The sequence below is a fragment of the Camelus ferus genome, chromosome 8, assembly GCF_009834535.1.
Source record: "Camelus ferus isolate YT-003-E chromosome 8, BCGSAC_Cfer_1.0, whole genome shotgun sequence".
In the NCBI taxonomy this organism is placed as follows: Eukaryota; Metazoa; Chordata; class Mammalia; order Artiodactyla; family Camelidae; genus Camelus; species Camelus ferus.
This window is the reverse complement of record NC_045703.1, coordinates 23,047,802-23,063,406: the sequence shown is the minus strand read 5'-3', so window position 1 is coordinate 23,063,406 and position 15,605 is coordinate 23,047,802.

Here is a 15,605-nt window from a genome sequence, read left to right as displayed (position 1 = left end):
TCACACAGTCAGGGCTGCAGCCCAGGTTTCTGATCAATCCTCTGTTCTCTGGATACAGATGATAGAACAGACAGAACTGTATTAAAACATTTATCCAGTTCCTATTTATTAATGTGTAGTGTGAGGCTTCCATCCTCCACCCACCCCTGTGGCTATTTCCCAGAGTAGATCCGCTGAAGCCCTGGTTTCTAAGCCTGTTAATACTTGTTCCAAGAGAACGAGTCTGTGATCAAACAAGTTTAGTGCTAGATTTAAAAGGCTGAGCAGTTTCCATTTTTTCCCACAGAGCTTTTAGTATGCTGATGTTCATGTTGAATCTCCAAGAGGGAAATATAGAATTTCCCACTTTTATTTGACCATATAATCCTGCCTCCTCCATCCACAAAGAGGGAGCCTTCTGCAGGAGACGCTTTGTGAAACACTCCCAGGGCAGCTTAAAATGGAAGCTAACACACAGAGTTGCAGAAAAACCTAGAGGACACACTAGTGACCGGATGTAGGAAACAAGTGCAAAAATGAAATAAGTAAATGAAAACTCTGTAGACTCCAAAGACAAGTAGATTAGGGAGGTAATTTTGTAGAGTGGCAAGTCAGGTGATGATGTGTATGATGAGACTGGGTGGAACCAAGGGATGGAAGCTTCATTCCCTTTAGCTTTAATACTGGACAACAATGTCATCAGATTCCCGATGACAAAAGGCTGTTCTTTCTAGATTTGCATCGCTCATATTGTTGGCCATAAGGGTAGTTCATATTTTAAGTCAGGCAGCTTATCTAATTATGCCTTTTCCTATCCTTCAAATCCTCTTAGCTCCTGGCACTTTGCCCTTAAAATTGAATTAGTTCAGTGCTCTGAGGTTATAGAAACCAGACTCTATTTGGAGCTGTAGATCCAGTGTCACCAATGGCTTAATGGAGATTCCCCGTGGACACACTCACTGTCTAATGAAGCAGAGGCCCCCGAATATGTGAAAATAAAACTGCTGCAGATTTCTTTCTTTTCCTAGTTTCAGCTTCTTTGCTATAATATTGTCATGTTGTCTCTGAAAGAAATTAAGGATTTATAAGTAGCTAGATGCCTAAGTCAAAAATATGAAACTTCTTGGTATTTTTAAAGTCTGTCAATGGCCAGAGCCTTTTCACTGTCTGAGATGGCTTTAGTCCATCTGATTCCAGCCACATCAGCTCTGTAGTCAGGAACGACATTGTTAGGTTCACCTGACACGGAGTTTTAGTGAAATAGAGACAGTTCCATGGTTATTACATCTTCAGGCTCTTCTCCTCATGAGTACCTGGGAGGGTTACTGTTTTCTTTACTAATGGGTGCTTCTTTCAGAATTTATGTTCTTTTAAAGCATCACAGTCTCACAAAACCCTGAAAGAACTAGAGATGAAGGTCCTCGGAGCCAGCCATGGGTCATTTTTTTAACGAAGGAGAGCGAGTTTGGGCAACATTTGCAAGCAGGGTATTTTTAGTGGGTCATAAGCAAAAGTGGTTAACTGACTCCCAAATTGTAGCTCTAGTCCAGCATCCATCTCAAACTTCATATCCATTTACCCAACTGTCTTCTGGATATTTCCACTTAAGTGTTCCAGAGGCAACTCAAACACATGTCAGATATTTAACTCCACAGCTCTCTCCCCTTCCCGTCCTCTCTTATAGCCTTGGTTTTAGCATCCACACTGAAGTCTTGACTTTTCCCTCTTCCTTTCCCTAATGTCAAATTCACATCCAACTTCCTTTGCTTTCTCTTAAACTTTCTTCCAGTCTCTCTTGTCCATTTCTTTACTCACCACCCGCACCGTGTTTAGCCTCAACCACTACTTAGAGGCTAACCTCACTGCCTTCATTCTTGTCCCCTTCCAAGTTGCCATACACACATCATTGCTAGAGGGACTTATTTAAAAACAAAATGGATCATATCATTAACCTGTTTGAACATCTTCCTAGACTCTTTGCCCACTCCTAATAGGAGAAAGTTCCAGATCCCTAGCATGGCTCACAGGATCCTCTGTATGTGTGCCCTGACTTGACTTCCTGTCCTCCTCCTCCTGCTCCCTGTCCCATAATTATTGTCCCAGCAACCCTGAAATACTTATGCTTTGGCACATATGCCATGTTGTTTTTTATCTCTATGTTCTTTGTTTATGATCTTCTCCTTGTAATACAACTTCACTCTCATCCCTTCCTTTCATTTACCTCTTTTTTTTTGAGACTTTGCCATTTGAAAGATCTGTTCAGGCATCATGAGCTCTAGAAATCTTCCCTGGCCTCCTCTCTTCCCTAGTCCACCCAGATCAGATTAGGCTTTTCTCCTGATTACCCTCTTGATTTTCTGTGAAAATCACAAATGCTGTGCTTGCTGCATCGTGGAATAGTCTGTCTGATGTGTGCCGGTCTCCCCCACTGAACTGGGAAAGACTTGTAGATAAGGGCTGAGTCTTAAAATATTTTTGTTTCTCAACACCTGTCACACTCCTTGGCAGAAAGTTGGGCACTCCGTGAATATCCCTGGATTGAGTAATTATCCAAAGATATCTGTCACTTTCAGAAAATGTTTTTGTAAATCTATATGAGAAGTCACTTATTGGCAACAAAAAGAGGTGCAAAAAATAATGTGCAACTGAAAGACGGTTGATATGTGGGCATACTGGCGATGGAATCTAAGAAGTTATGTGATATTGGAAAAGCCCCAGGTCTGTGTGATTGTTCGGTCTCTCTATAAGAAACTGGGTCATAGTACTTCTACCCATGCAGAGGGAGTTTCTAAGCACTGGGGAGGGACAACTGATCAAATGGTCTGTTCATCTGTGATGAGGTTGTGAATGTCTGCTTCTCTCTGCCTCAGTAAACTTGGATACCACGTAAAGAAGGAAAAGAAGTCTTACTCTATTTTACTCTTTTTTTCATTCTCTCTCGTCCCCTCCCGACCCCTCAAGTGTGCCTCTGTTGGAAATGGGGGCAGAGAACTTGCAGTTTTCTCACAGATCCAATCCATTAAATGGTCTTACCTCTGAATATCCTCCTTGTATGTAAATGACAGTTTTTGGACATTTTTCTGGGGAGGAGAGAATAAGATCCTTTCGTGTAAATGTTACTCATGCTGTAAAGTGTCATATTGTCCTTTTAGCTGTTAACTTCCTTTTTATCTTCTTGATTTATTTTCCCTTTAAAGAAGCATTTATTAAGCCCATGCTGTGCCTTCAGCCATGTGGAGGACACAAGAGAAATGCAGGGCTCTGGTTCTGTCCTCAAGGACCCCAGACAACCCCGGCGGGGAGGAAGCACAAAGAAGCACGTGCATCAATGTGCCACATGTAATCAGATGTGCGGGCCTCTCCCTGGTTCCCTGTCAGCAGAATGCAATCTTTTCCCTTGCTCCATTAAACCTCGTTTCCTCACTTGCTGAGCTCTTGGTCCCTTCTCAAGTGTGGAGCAGCTCCTGTGATTCTGTAATTCTGCTTTGTTGGCTGATCCGATCTTTCCCTGAAGAGTTTTCACCCACAGATTTATTAAAGTTCAGTGGCTAATTCTTCTGTAAAATCAGGGTTGCTAGTGAGAGAACGTAGTCAGGGTGAAGATATTTGGGAAAGGTCCTGCTAAACCAACCTCGAGAATACCTACATTGTATTCAAACCAGGGAGAGGCTGGAGTTTTACATCGAAAGCCATTATTCAGCGTCTGGTGTATGTCCATTTAAAAGCAGCCATCCTTGTTACCCCCTCAGGATCCCATGGTGTAGATTTTTATTTTTACAGTGTCTTATCTTTGCTATTGTATTTTTATCCTTTGGCTTGAAGGGTGCCCTTCACTGAGATGTGTGAAGACACAAATACTTCCATTTGGGAACACGCAGCGCTACATCCTTCTCAATAGTGTCTTCAGTAAAAATAGCTTCATCTGTCAAGTGGGAGGTGGGAGAGTAATGATGCCCACCTCACAGGGTTGATCATGGATTTAATAAGTTAGAACACGTAAATCCACTTAGAGAAATGCCTGGCACGTGATAAGAACTTGGGCATGGGTATAACTCAGTAGCAGAATGCATGTGTGCTTAGCATGCGTGAGGTCCTGGGTTGAATCCCCAGTACCACCATTAAAAGAAAAAAAAATCTAAAAAATGATACGAAACTCTGTAAATGTTAGTTTTGATGATTATTAACATTTGCGTTGCTTCCACGTTGCTAGTTAGAACAACAAAAGACTTTTGAGGTTGGTTGTGAACAATTGAAATGGTTTGAGTGCAATTCCTCCTTTAGTTTCTCCTCCTCCACCTTTCTTTGATATGAATCTGGATCTCTCCATAGACTTTCTTCACATCTTCCTTGGCTAACTTACAGCCCTACCACTTGTTCTGATGGAAGGACAATTAATTAGTTTTCCTTAGAATTGCACCACTTACATGATTAGAAAACTCTATTCCTACTGAAGTATTAGTTCTTAGCTTCTTCTTTTATTATGGTCCAGATTTCATAGTGTTTGGCTGGTATGTTTGGTACTCTGTTTATTTCCTTGGTTATGTTTATCTTCTTACATAAGAAAGTGCACAAAAGGAACTATGTGAGTCTAAGTTTTGGCCAAGACCCCAAGGCAAATGATAGCGCACTGCAAAGTGAGGTGCATGGCCACCAGGAGGACTCACAGAGGAGGAAGTGGTCACAAACCTGTATTTTTCAGCTCTTAGCTGAACACCCACTGTTAACCTTTAAAAAAATTAAGAACATAAAAAAAGGCTTTAGGGATAGGGGACGGTTCATTCAGAGACCTGTTAGTGTGCTGGTGTTCTCAGTTTTGCCTCTAGTCCCCTCAATAATAAGCCTGAAGAGGAGGACCTGCCCCTCACTCTAAGCCTAGGACAAGGAGATTCACCAGGTCCACTCAGCTTCTCCGGACCTGAGCAGCCCAGGGGACTGGTGCCTGGCCCACACATTAAGGCGTCTAGAAGGAGTGGGACTCTGGCAGGCTGCTCTGAGAGTGGGGTGAATGAATAAGAGAATTGCCTAGGTACAACATAAGCTACCAGAGCTTATTGGGGCCAAATGTATGAGTGTCTCCATGGGCCAGATGTGGGCCAGAAATGAGAGATGGGGTGACTTCTATTAGATCTAGTTCAAGACAGCTGCCTACAGGGTAAGGAGGCCTTGGCAGGAGGGCCTGGAAGGGTACCACAGGATGCTCAGTATTGAGGAAGGACATTAGCAACCAGGGTGGAAATGCAGTCTTTCATCAAGGGGGTGGTAGACGAGACATCTTCAGCAATGTTGTGACCCCAAATGGGATCCTCTGAGATTAAGAGTCAGTTTTAAATATTTGCCAGGCCCAAGGAGCACCTGCTTTACACGGGGCCAGGCTAGTCATATCTTCATTGACCAATAGGGGCAGAAAGCATGGGGAGCGAGAAGAGGAAAGAGGGGTAAAACTAAGGCACAGATGGAAAGAAGAAAAAATTCCCACCCTTCACCATTGGAGGTGCCTCCCAGTAGCCTGATTAAGTTTGCCAGAGGGGACAGAACTTAACTCTGGGTGAGGATCAACTTTTCAATATACTGAGCTTCTGAGCTGGAGAAATTAATTATTGAAATGAGATCTTTTTTTTAAAGTTTAACTAAAGATATTAGAGGACTTCTAATTATGTGAGAATGACCAGAAGACCCCTGGAATTTGTCTGTATTTTCATCCAAAGGAACAAGGAAGAAGTTGGCTTCAGGAGTGAACAGCAAAGACAGCAGCGGAGCTGCTTTTGGATGAAACACTTGAATTCCACGTTTGAAACATATAAGATTGCATTTGCTTTATTGAAGATGGATTTTTTTCCTTCTTTTTTTATTCTGTCTTCTTTTGATGACTTTCAAGGTAAGGGGTTGAAATAAAAATGTCTTTACCAACTTTAAGTAGAGAGATCATGTAAAAGAATACTCTGATTAAACATTTCTTCAATTATTTTCAGCAAAGGGAAAGCATAAAAGAATTTAATAAAAACTTTTGGGCTTTCAGGTTAAAAACGGGGGAGACATAGCTATTTACTACCAGATGAATGATATAAAGAAATAAAAAATTAATTTAGTCCTTTAAAAAAATTTAGAAATAGATTTAAATTTATAGAAAAGTTGCCTAGTTAGTACAGAGAGTTCCTTTATACCCCATACCCAGTTTCATCTATTATTAATATTTTATATTAGGAGGGTACATTAGTCACAATTAATGAGCCATATTAACGAACCATAATTAATAAACACATTATTATTAGCTAAAGTCCATATTTTTAATATTTTAATTAAAGTCCTTAGTTTTTATCTAAAATCCTTTTTCTATCCCATGATCCCACCCAGGTTTTCACATTACATTTCATCGCCATGAAATGTAACTTAGGAAAATCAGTTTCACAGATTTCTCTTGTTTTTGATGACCTTGACATTTTTGAGGAATACTGATCAGGTAGTTTATGGAATATGACTCAATTAGGGTGCTTCTGATATTTTTCTTATGATTAGATTGGGTTTATGATTTTCTGGGAGGAAGAGCACAGAGGTACAGTGTCATTCTCATAATATTATATCAACGATCTATATTATCAAAAAAAAGGACACTTAATTAGGAGGAGTACCTGCTTTATTATTGAAATCATTGGAATGTTGGAATGAAGTGGACTTCTAAAATCTGAGTTGTAGACCAAAGTAATAAAGAGTGTTTAAAAGTATGAGATTTTAAATAGAGAGGAGAAGAGGGGAAAAGAAAACATGAGCCAGACATGTGAAGGACTAAGTACGTGGCTTATCACACAAATTGCTCTTAATTTGGCATTTCTGGTAGCTCTGGCTTTGTGGGTGTGTGACCTGAGCAATTGCACAGGACCTGGTGCTCAAAAGGAACCCAAACCTGGTTTAATGCTCTGTTGTTGCTGTCTTGAAATTTTCCGTAATTGTTGAACAAGGACCCCTGCATAAGGAAACATTCTTAGACAGACGATGTTTATCTTGTATAAGTCAGTGCTAGAAAGGCAAACCTAATATCTCCCAAAACTTTCTGAAATCTGTTGTGGCATAGTGCTTAGAACGGGCATTTTTTGGAGAAAGTGATCCTTCTTGGAAGAATCTTTTCTTTCAGAGAGAGCTTGAAAATGTAAAGATAGAGGAGACAAGGATATTTCCTGCCTGTCACAAAAGCCAGAAAAGCAAATATTGAACCAAAAACAGGAATGAAAGGGGTCTGGTTTTTCTCTAATAGGCCTTCTTATGACTAAAAATGGCTTATTTTTATTTCAGCCAATTAAAAAAAGTTTACTCCTTATGAGATTAAGATACTTGAGAATTGGACAAATAAATAATGTGAAGAATTAAAGTGTATTTTCTTACTGAAATTCAAAAATGTGACAGTTGTATCTCTGTTTTAAATGTTCATAGGAATTTTTTATGTATTGAGTAACACATGCATACATGCTTTTCTCACTTGTTATTTTTTTTAATTATTTTACTTTTTGGGGGCGGGGAGGTAATTAGGTACTGAGGATTGAACCCAGGACCTTGTGTATGCTAAGCATGTACTCTATCCCTTGGCTATACCCTCCCCAACTTCTCACTTGTTATAATCAATATAAATGTTGATTTTTTAAAGTATCCTTTAAAATATATGAATTCAAGAAGGTTTGACAGTGATTTTCCTCCAAGAAACAGAAATCAGGATTGTTGATGGGAGATGTAGCATTGGCAAATGAAAAGAATTGGTGGGGTGAGGAATTGTGAAATCAATAAAATGTTTTTCTCTCTTTAAAAAGTACATGATACAGCCTTGTAAACGGACTAGACTTCAATACATTTTTTTAAAAAGGGTAACAGGTTTTCTGTCACATTTGCTCTTTCATTCAAGGCCAATCATTATTAAGCATACTCTCCAAGGTCCCAAGATACCTAAAGCCAGAGATAAAAAAGAACAATGTTAGCGGGACCTAACCTACCCAATTCTAAGTCTTACTGTCAAGCTACAGTTGTCACCACCATATGGCACTAGTGTCAGGATAGACACATACACCACTGGGACATTATGGGAAGTCCAGATGTAGTCCATTCAAAAACAGACTTTTGATCTTGTTTTTACATGGATGAAAAAGCAATTCAGTGGAAAAAGATAATCCTTTCAACAAATGGTGTTAGAGCAACTGGTCACTCATCTGCAAAATAACATAAAACTAAATCTCACACTTCATACAAAAATTAACTAAAAATAAATCTGAGATTTAAATGAAAACCATAAAACTATAAATCCTTCAAAAGAACTCTCATTCATTGCTATTGGGAATATAAAATAGTAGTCACTTTAGGAGACAGTTTAGCAGCTTTCTTACAAAGTTAAACCTGCACTTACCATACGTGTTATTGTGACAGGTGATGGGCATATTACTCTATGCGTTTGTTAAAACCCATAGGACTATAGGTAACAAAATGTGAACTCAAGTGTATGCACTCAAAATATATCAACTGGAATGTCTGGGGATTCAGGGTAGAATGCAGATGATGACAAAAGAATCTAAATGTTTTACAAACTCACAGCATAACCTCACTGAAGGAATGGGGGGAAAGGATCTAAGTAATTTGGAAAACAGTGTTTTGACGACAGTGTTTTGGCTAAACCAAAAAAGAACTGAATCGTCCTCTAGGTAGTAAACTTACTTCATACATATGTATAGGTTAGAATATACACATATAGCAAAGCTTAATAAGTAAGCATATAAGTTATAATAAAACCCAGTTTTCACACTGTCAAGAAAAGATGTTACAAACAAGCATGGGGGAGTCTAGGATACACTATCTGGTGCTAAATTAGTCTGAGGCATCAATATGAACTTGTGTTTATTTTAAAATGTATACAGAGAGATAGATACAGAATCAATTATATATGTGTGTATACAGAGGTTAGTAGGCATGCAAGTATTTGGTCCTGGCTGTAAGAGGGTGTAGAAGCAGTGACAACCCAGTGGCAGTGAGCACCCCTGGTATCCAGATGTTGATTTCTGAATACCACTCTCCAATAAAAAGAACTATGTCTCCTTGAAGAAGTGACTGATTCTGGGATGAAGTAGGAAAAATATAAGATGAACTGGAGAATTTTGTAGGGCCAGAAAACAAGAAGATGCTTTAAAAATGGAAAAGATGAGAGCAAGTGGAGAGGACACAGGGAGACAACTGAAAGAGCTACCGAGGAATAACACTGGAACAATTTGAGCAACAAAGTAAAAACATAGTATTGGATTTTAACCCAAAGAATAAAATCAAAATCTAAGGGTCCATTCAGATGTAAATACATGGTTGAACAAATAAATAAATGGGGGAGAAGGGACATATCTTCCTTAAAAAGGTTTTCAAATAATCTATGTAGATACTGTCACCTCTCTCTTTCCCCCAGTAGATGGAGCTTAATTTCTCTTACATTAAGAATGAGCTGGACTTCATGACCTACTTCCAAAGAATATAGGACGGAAAGGAAAAGTTAGTAACACTACAGTGAAGAAACCTGATGGATGCCACCTAAACCAAGTGCCTGAGGTTGACAACACCAGTGGTAAGTAGTGTTGATAGAATGTATCCCCTGAGAGGATACGATGAAGAAGGCACCTCACCTCTAAGGTGTTCTTCCCAGGAAGCTGCACCCCCTGTCCAATAATGAGAGAACAACAGGCAAACCCACAGTGAGGACCATTCTACAAAACGCCTGACCTTGCCAGGACTCTTCAAAACTGCCAAGGTTACAAAAAGGAACAGCTGAGAAACTGTCATAGATCAGAGGAGACTAGGAAGGCGTGACAGTGAAATGCTATGTGAACAACATCCCTAAGTATTCTGGTAAACGTTTGGTTAAATCTTTGTAAGCAGGAAGCAAGTTCCTATGAATGATCTTCTGGCTCTGTCAGAATGATCTTCTGACACAATTGCATTGAGCTTCCCAATAGCCTGATGAGATAGGAAAAAGAAACTATCAGTTGTGCTATGTAGGGAACAGGAGAAAGATAAAAGTGTATAGATGTGTTTGAGGTCTTAATGAAACCAAGATCTTCCTCAAGTAAGAGGAAGTTATACAAACATTTTAGGAGCAATAATAAATAACCTTTGTATAACTAATAGATAGAATTAATCTAGAATGATTAGAGAATGGGGAGTTCTGATTCATCGGTTTGTAATTTTATTAATTGAGTTATACGTGTTTACCAGTTATGGATTGCCAATTTTTTAAGGGACTAAGACATGTTAATATCCTTGAGCCAAAGACCACCGGGACTCTGCAGATCACTAAAGAATAATGCTCACTGAGGGGAACTGGGAGCCCCTCAGAGAGAGGGTGTTAGAAGCTATTACAGGATTCAGGCTTTGGCTGGGTAGTTTTGGGGAGGGTCTAAGGAAGCAGAGAGGCTCACTCTAGACTGAGTGCTGTCAGAAAGCAGGCGAGTCTATGACTGTCTGAACAAACCTGATCCATTGAGAGGGCAGCTTAAAATGAGGAAAAGCTGCAGTTGGTAAAGAAGTAGCAGTCACTCATTTTAGCTGAGAACAGGGGATGTATGATATTTCGTGGGTTGCATGGTGGTTCTGTTTTGGCTCATTTATCACGATGTCAGGATGACCTTGTCTGATGTTCTGTGAGTATACGTTCAGCAGGAGAACAGCATGGCCTGACTGTGAGTGGGGGCCAGTTTCCAGTGATCAGGGGCTGCTTTTTCCCTTTTCAGAAACAAATGAAAGAAAACATCTCTTAACATATAATGTGTGCTTGTACTTGTCTTTTGCAGTTTGAAATATGTATATATAAATAAATATAAATATTTATAAATAAATATAAATGTATCTATAAGTGTTAATAGGTATATTTATATTTATTTATATTCTTTTTTTCCAAAAACAATGGTCACTGTGGTGGACCCTGTTACCACTTGCTCTTGTGCAAACGCTCTTCTCTTGGTTTTGTTGACATGGTACTTCTCTGATTTTTCTATCTCTGACTTTGATCCGGTTTCATAGGAATTTACTTTTCAGCTTTTACGCTCTCTCCTAGGCCGATCTCATCCATTTCTGGGGTTTCATATATTATCTGTATGGTGATAAGTTCCAAATTTATGTCTACCTCAGGTCTCTCCTCTGACCTCCAGACTCATTTGTCTAATTACCTACTTGACATCTTTTCTTGAAATTTCACAAAAATCTCAAACTTAAGGGTTCTAAAAAGAAGGAATTTATTGACTTTCTGTCCTAATGTCGTTCCACTTCCAGTCTTTGCCATCTCACTAAAGAGTCCCACCATCCACCTGTTATGGAAACGACAGGCCAGCCAAGAAACAAGCACCACTCGGAGGGTTGGAGTACTCAGATGTATTACGCCGGCGGGCTCAGAGGGGCTTCTGCTCCGAAGCTCTGAGCACCTCCAAGACATGTGCATGAGGTTTTATAGGGTAAAGTACAAGATTGGGGTATTCGGCCAATAGGCATGGAACAGCTTTAGCGGCATCATTATCACAAAAGTAGAGGCAGGGAGGCAGCAAACCAACATTTCAAGGCCAGATATGTCTCTTTGAAAATCCAGCTGGCTAGCGAAAAAAAAAACATGAGCAGGGAATCAGCAAACCAACACCTGTTACACCTAGATTCACGAGTTAGCTTGTTAGCCAAGCCTGTCTTTTCCTTCTCACTCCTAGATCCTCCAGCTTGGGAGTCAAACGTGATACCTGTGCACCCTCAGTCCCCGTATCTCATCCACCAGCAAATCCTGTTGCACCGACTCCAAACTGCACCTCTTATCTCCTCACTTCCTGCGTCCTCCCTAGGCCAGCTCTGGTCCAAGCCACCATCATCACCTTCTCCACTACGGCAGCTTCCTTATCAATCTCTCAGCTTCCATCTTGGATCTTTTTTCCAAACTATTCTTGTAACAGCGGAAGTCATCTTTTAAGAGCTTAAATACAATTAAATCACTCTCCTCTCCCTGTAGAATCCTTCAGTAACTTTCCAGTGCACTTTAAAGTGAAACCCAAGGTCTTGTCCACGATCTGTGGCCTGCATGGCCTACGTTGTCCCTATCTGTCAAATGTGTCTTATCTCAGACCACTCCCCTCTTCCCTGCTCCTTTTTTCTCCAGTCACACAAAGTTTTAAATATGTTTCCAAGTTATCAGGCTCTTCCTATCTCAGAGCCTTTGCACTTGCCCTGACTATAGAAGCACCCCCACCCACACAGGCCTTTCTCTACCCACACCCTTCACACGGGAGGGCCCTGCTCAGCCTTCACTCTGCACTTCAGTGTTCCCTGCAGAGAAAGTCTGCCCTTGACCTCTCTGTCCAGTTAACTCCCCTAATTATAATCTGTCATCAAATCCTTTTCATTTCTTTCTTAACACTTAACTAGAATGCATAATCATCTACATGTTGGATAATTTAATAGCTATTTCTCGCTCGAGACTAAAAGTTCCATCAAGGCACGGGGAACAGCTGTTTTGTTTCTCACTCCGGTTCTGCAGTTTGCACAGAAGCAGCAGTCAGTAAATACTTGGTGAATGGATAGACATATTAAGCAGTTGTCAGTTACTGTTAACTTTGAATAAGTTAGTTGTTCCAGCCAGCTTCAGGACACTGCAAGAGTGAAGGAAGGTAGCTAAAAATGTAGAAAACATCAAAGAATATCACAATGGATTCTCATGTCCTCAGCAGGTAGAAGATGAACAGAGGGTGAGGGGATTCAGGCAGGTAAAGGAGAAAGATCAGTGCATTTGGATGCAGAAGACTGAAGGTCTGGACCAGTTGCAGGAAGTTGAACACTTCACTTAAGACTCTGCGGCAGGCTGAATAATGGCTACCCAAAGATGTCCACATCTTAATTTCTGGAATATGTTACCTTACATGGTAGAAGAGACTTGGTAGACGTGCTTAAGTTAAGGATCCTGAAATAATCCTGGGTTAGCCAGGTGGCCCAGTACAAGAGGTCCTATAAGGGGAAAGCAGAAGGTGTAGAGTCAGAGATGGAGATGTGACAACAGAAACAGAATAATGCAGGCCCGTGAGCCAAGGGATGCAGGCAACCTCAAGAAGGTGGAAAAGGCAAGGAAGTGGATTTTTCTCCTAGAGCCTTCAGAAGGAACACAGCCCTGCTGATCCATTTCAATTTCTGACCATCACAAGTGTAAGAGAACAAGTTTGTGTTGACACTAAATTTGTGGTAGTTTATTGTAGCAGCAATAGGAAATAAATTAATATAAGCTCTATTCATCTCTAACATCTGTCTTATTTACTTACTTTTTAAACCTCTATAAATGCTTTTGTTATTGTCTCTATACTAAAAGCCTAAGTTATATAATAGAAGAAGCTACATCTCTGTTTCCCACTGTTTTGTTCACCGGACCTAGAACAAAGCCTGGCACAGAATAAGTGTTTCTTGAATTGTTGAGCAGATGAACACAAATTCCTACCCAGTGGAGCTACTGTGAAGGGCAAACACGCAACTGTGAATTACAGGCTATTTGTAAGAGCTGGGAAGCAGCCCTCCTTCCCATTCTCCCCTGTTATTCTCTCTCTTTTTTAACTCATTCATCTCTCTGTTCCTTCCCAGCTGGTCTCCTTTACTCCTGTCCCCATTTCTTCTCCCTTCATTTGATGCCCTTTTACCCACTTCTTTCTTTAGGCTCTCTACCCCTAATTATATTGACTTACAAGATATACCACTGTCCTGCTTGGGGATCCAGGAATGACTGGATTACAGAAATACAGAGAGAGCCATTTCTTTTTTTTTTTTTTTTCCTTGATGTATACTTGGTTTACAATGTTGTGTCAGTTTCTGGTGTACAGCATAGTGCTTCAGTTACACATACATAAATATATTCCTTTTATATTCTTTTTCAGTATAGGCCATTACAAGGTATTGAATATAGTTCCCTGTACTATACAGTAGGACCTTGTTGTTTATCTGGGATAGCCATTTCTGATTTAAATATATGTCATACATGCAATCCTGTGCCCTTGATTAGATGTAATATGTAATCACGATGTGTCCATGTACCTTAATTTGATTAAGGTAGCCCACACTAACTGGGAAGAGACTAGAAATAGAGTTCTTAGGACTGTGACTCATCCTAGCCAAGCTAACACATCCAAAAGTCATCACAATGTACTATTCTACATGAATGATACATTTCACAATTTTAAAAATTAAAATTAAATTCAATTATTTCCTTTTGACTAGTAAAACAAAATTAGTAAGTCACCTGCTGCAAAGAAGTCACTAGAAACTTGAATAGAGGCTGTCATATTTCTTGCTGGGGTAATTCAAAACAGCAATGGCAGCATAATTTTAGAAAAGTGTGCTTTTTTCATATTTGAATAAGATCACACCAAAATGACAAAAGAGGCTTGAAGGGGCCCCTTAAATTAATTTTTAATTCTAAAAATAAACCATTAAAAACCATTAAAGATGGGAAAATGTATCACATTTCAACATTTTGAAAATAGGATTAGTACACTATGATACAGTTATTTTACCAGAATGATCTGGGAAACATGACCTATCTTCTACTACACAATATTGTCACCCTGAAATGCAGCTTAAACTTTTAGGAACCATTCAAATGTTAATTCATCTTTGTTATTGTATTATTACTTCAATTGTTTGAGTTAAGCTCAATGTAGCACTGAGAATAGTATATTTATTAGGTGAATAGAGATGGTCCACAAATTAACAGAAACCAATCTGTGCTTCAGATAGTTTCCCTCAGAGAGGTGGTAAATGACCATATGCAAAAAGTGAACATTATCCACACGGCTCCAAGGAGTAGACAAAATAAACGGGTGGAAATATGTGGGGAGAGAGACATTAGCTCAGGGTAAGGAAAACTTTTTTGACAGGGCCATTCGGCAATAGAGTGGGCGTTCTCTGAAGCCTGTGACTCTCCGCCCTCAGGCGTGTCTAAGCCCAGGATGGCAGGCTCGCTGGGCTGCCGGCGTCACAATTCAAGCTCTGGACTAGATGCCCGATTCCATGTAAATTCCAGACATCGTCACCTCTTTCCTCTTCTACTGCTGAGCCATTCACCTATCACTGGCCCCTCTGTGCAGTAACCAGGATGTCCTGTGGACGGCGCTCCTGGTGGGGGTGGCGGGGAGCGGGGGCGGCTGTCCACAGAACTCTTTGCTCCAGCCTCCCTTTCCTTTCTGCTCAAACTGATTCTATTTATCCTGTATCTTCCTGTTTTCTTCAGTTCTTTAGAAATTCCACTTTCTCAGATATATAAACATAATCTTCTTTGGCTTCCCTCCTACTTATTTATTTATTTAAATATTTTTTCTTTTTTTAATGTTTACTAAGCAACTATTTTATTTGGGGGAGGGAGGAGGAGATAATTAGGTTTATTTATTTATTTTTTTAATGGTGGTACTGGGGATTGAACCCAGGACCTCACACTTGCTAAGCACATGCTCTAACACTGAGCTACACCCTCTTGCCTCTATTCACTCTTGAAACTCTCCCTCTCCTCATGTTTTCTGTGAGTGAACCAAAAACTTGAATCATAATGGATGAGTGTAGTATTGGTGGAACATCCAAATCAAGAAAAACGAAAGCCAGGGGTTTTGAAATGAAATTTG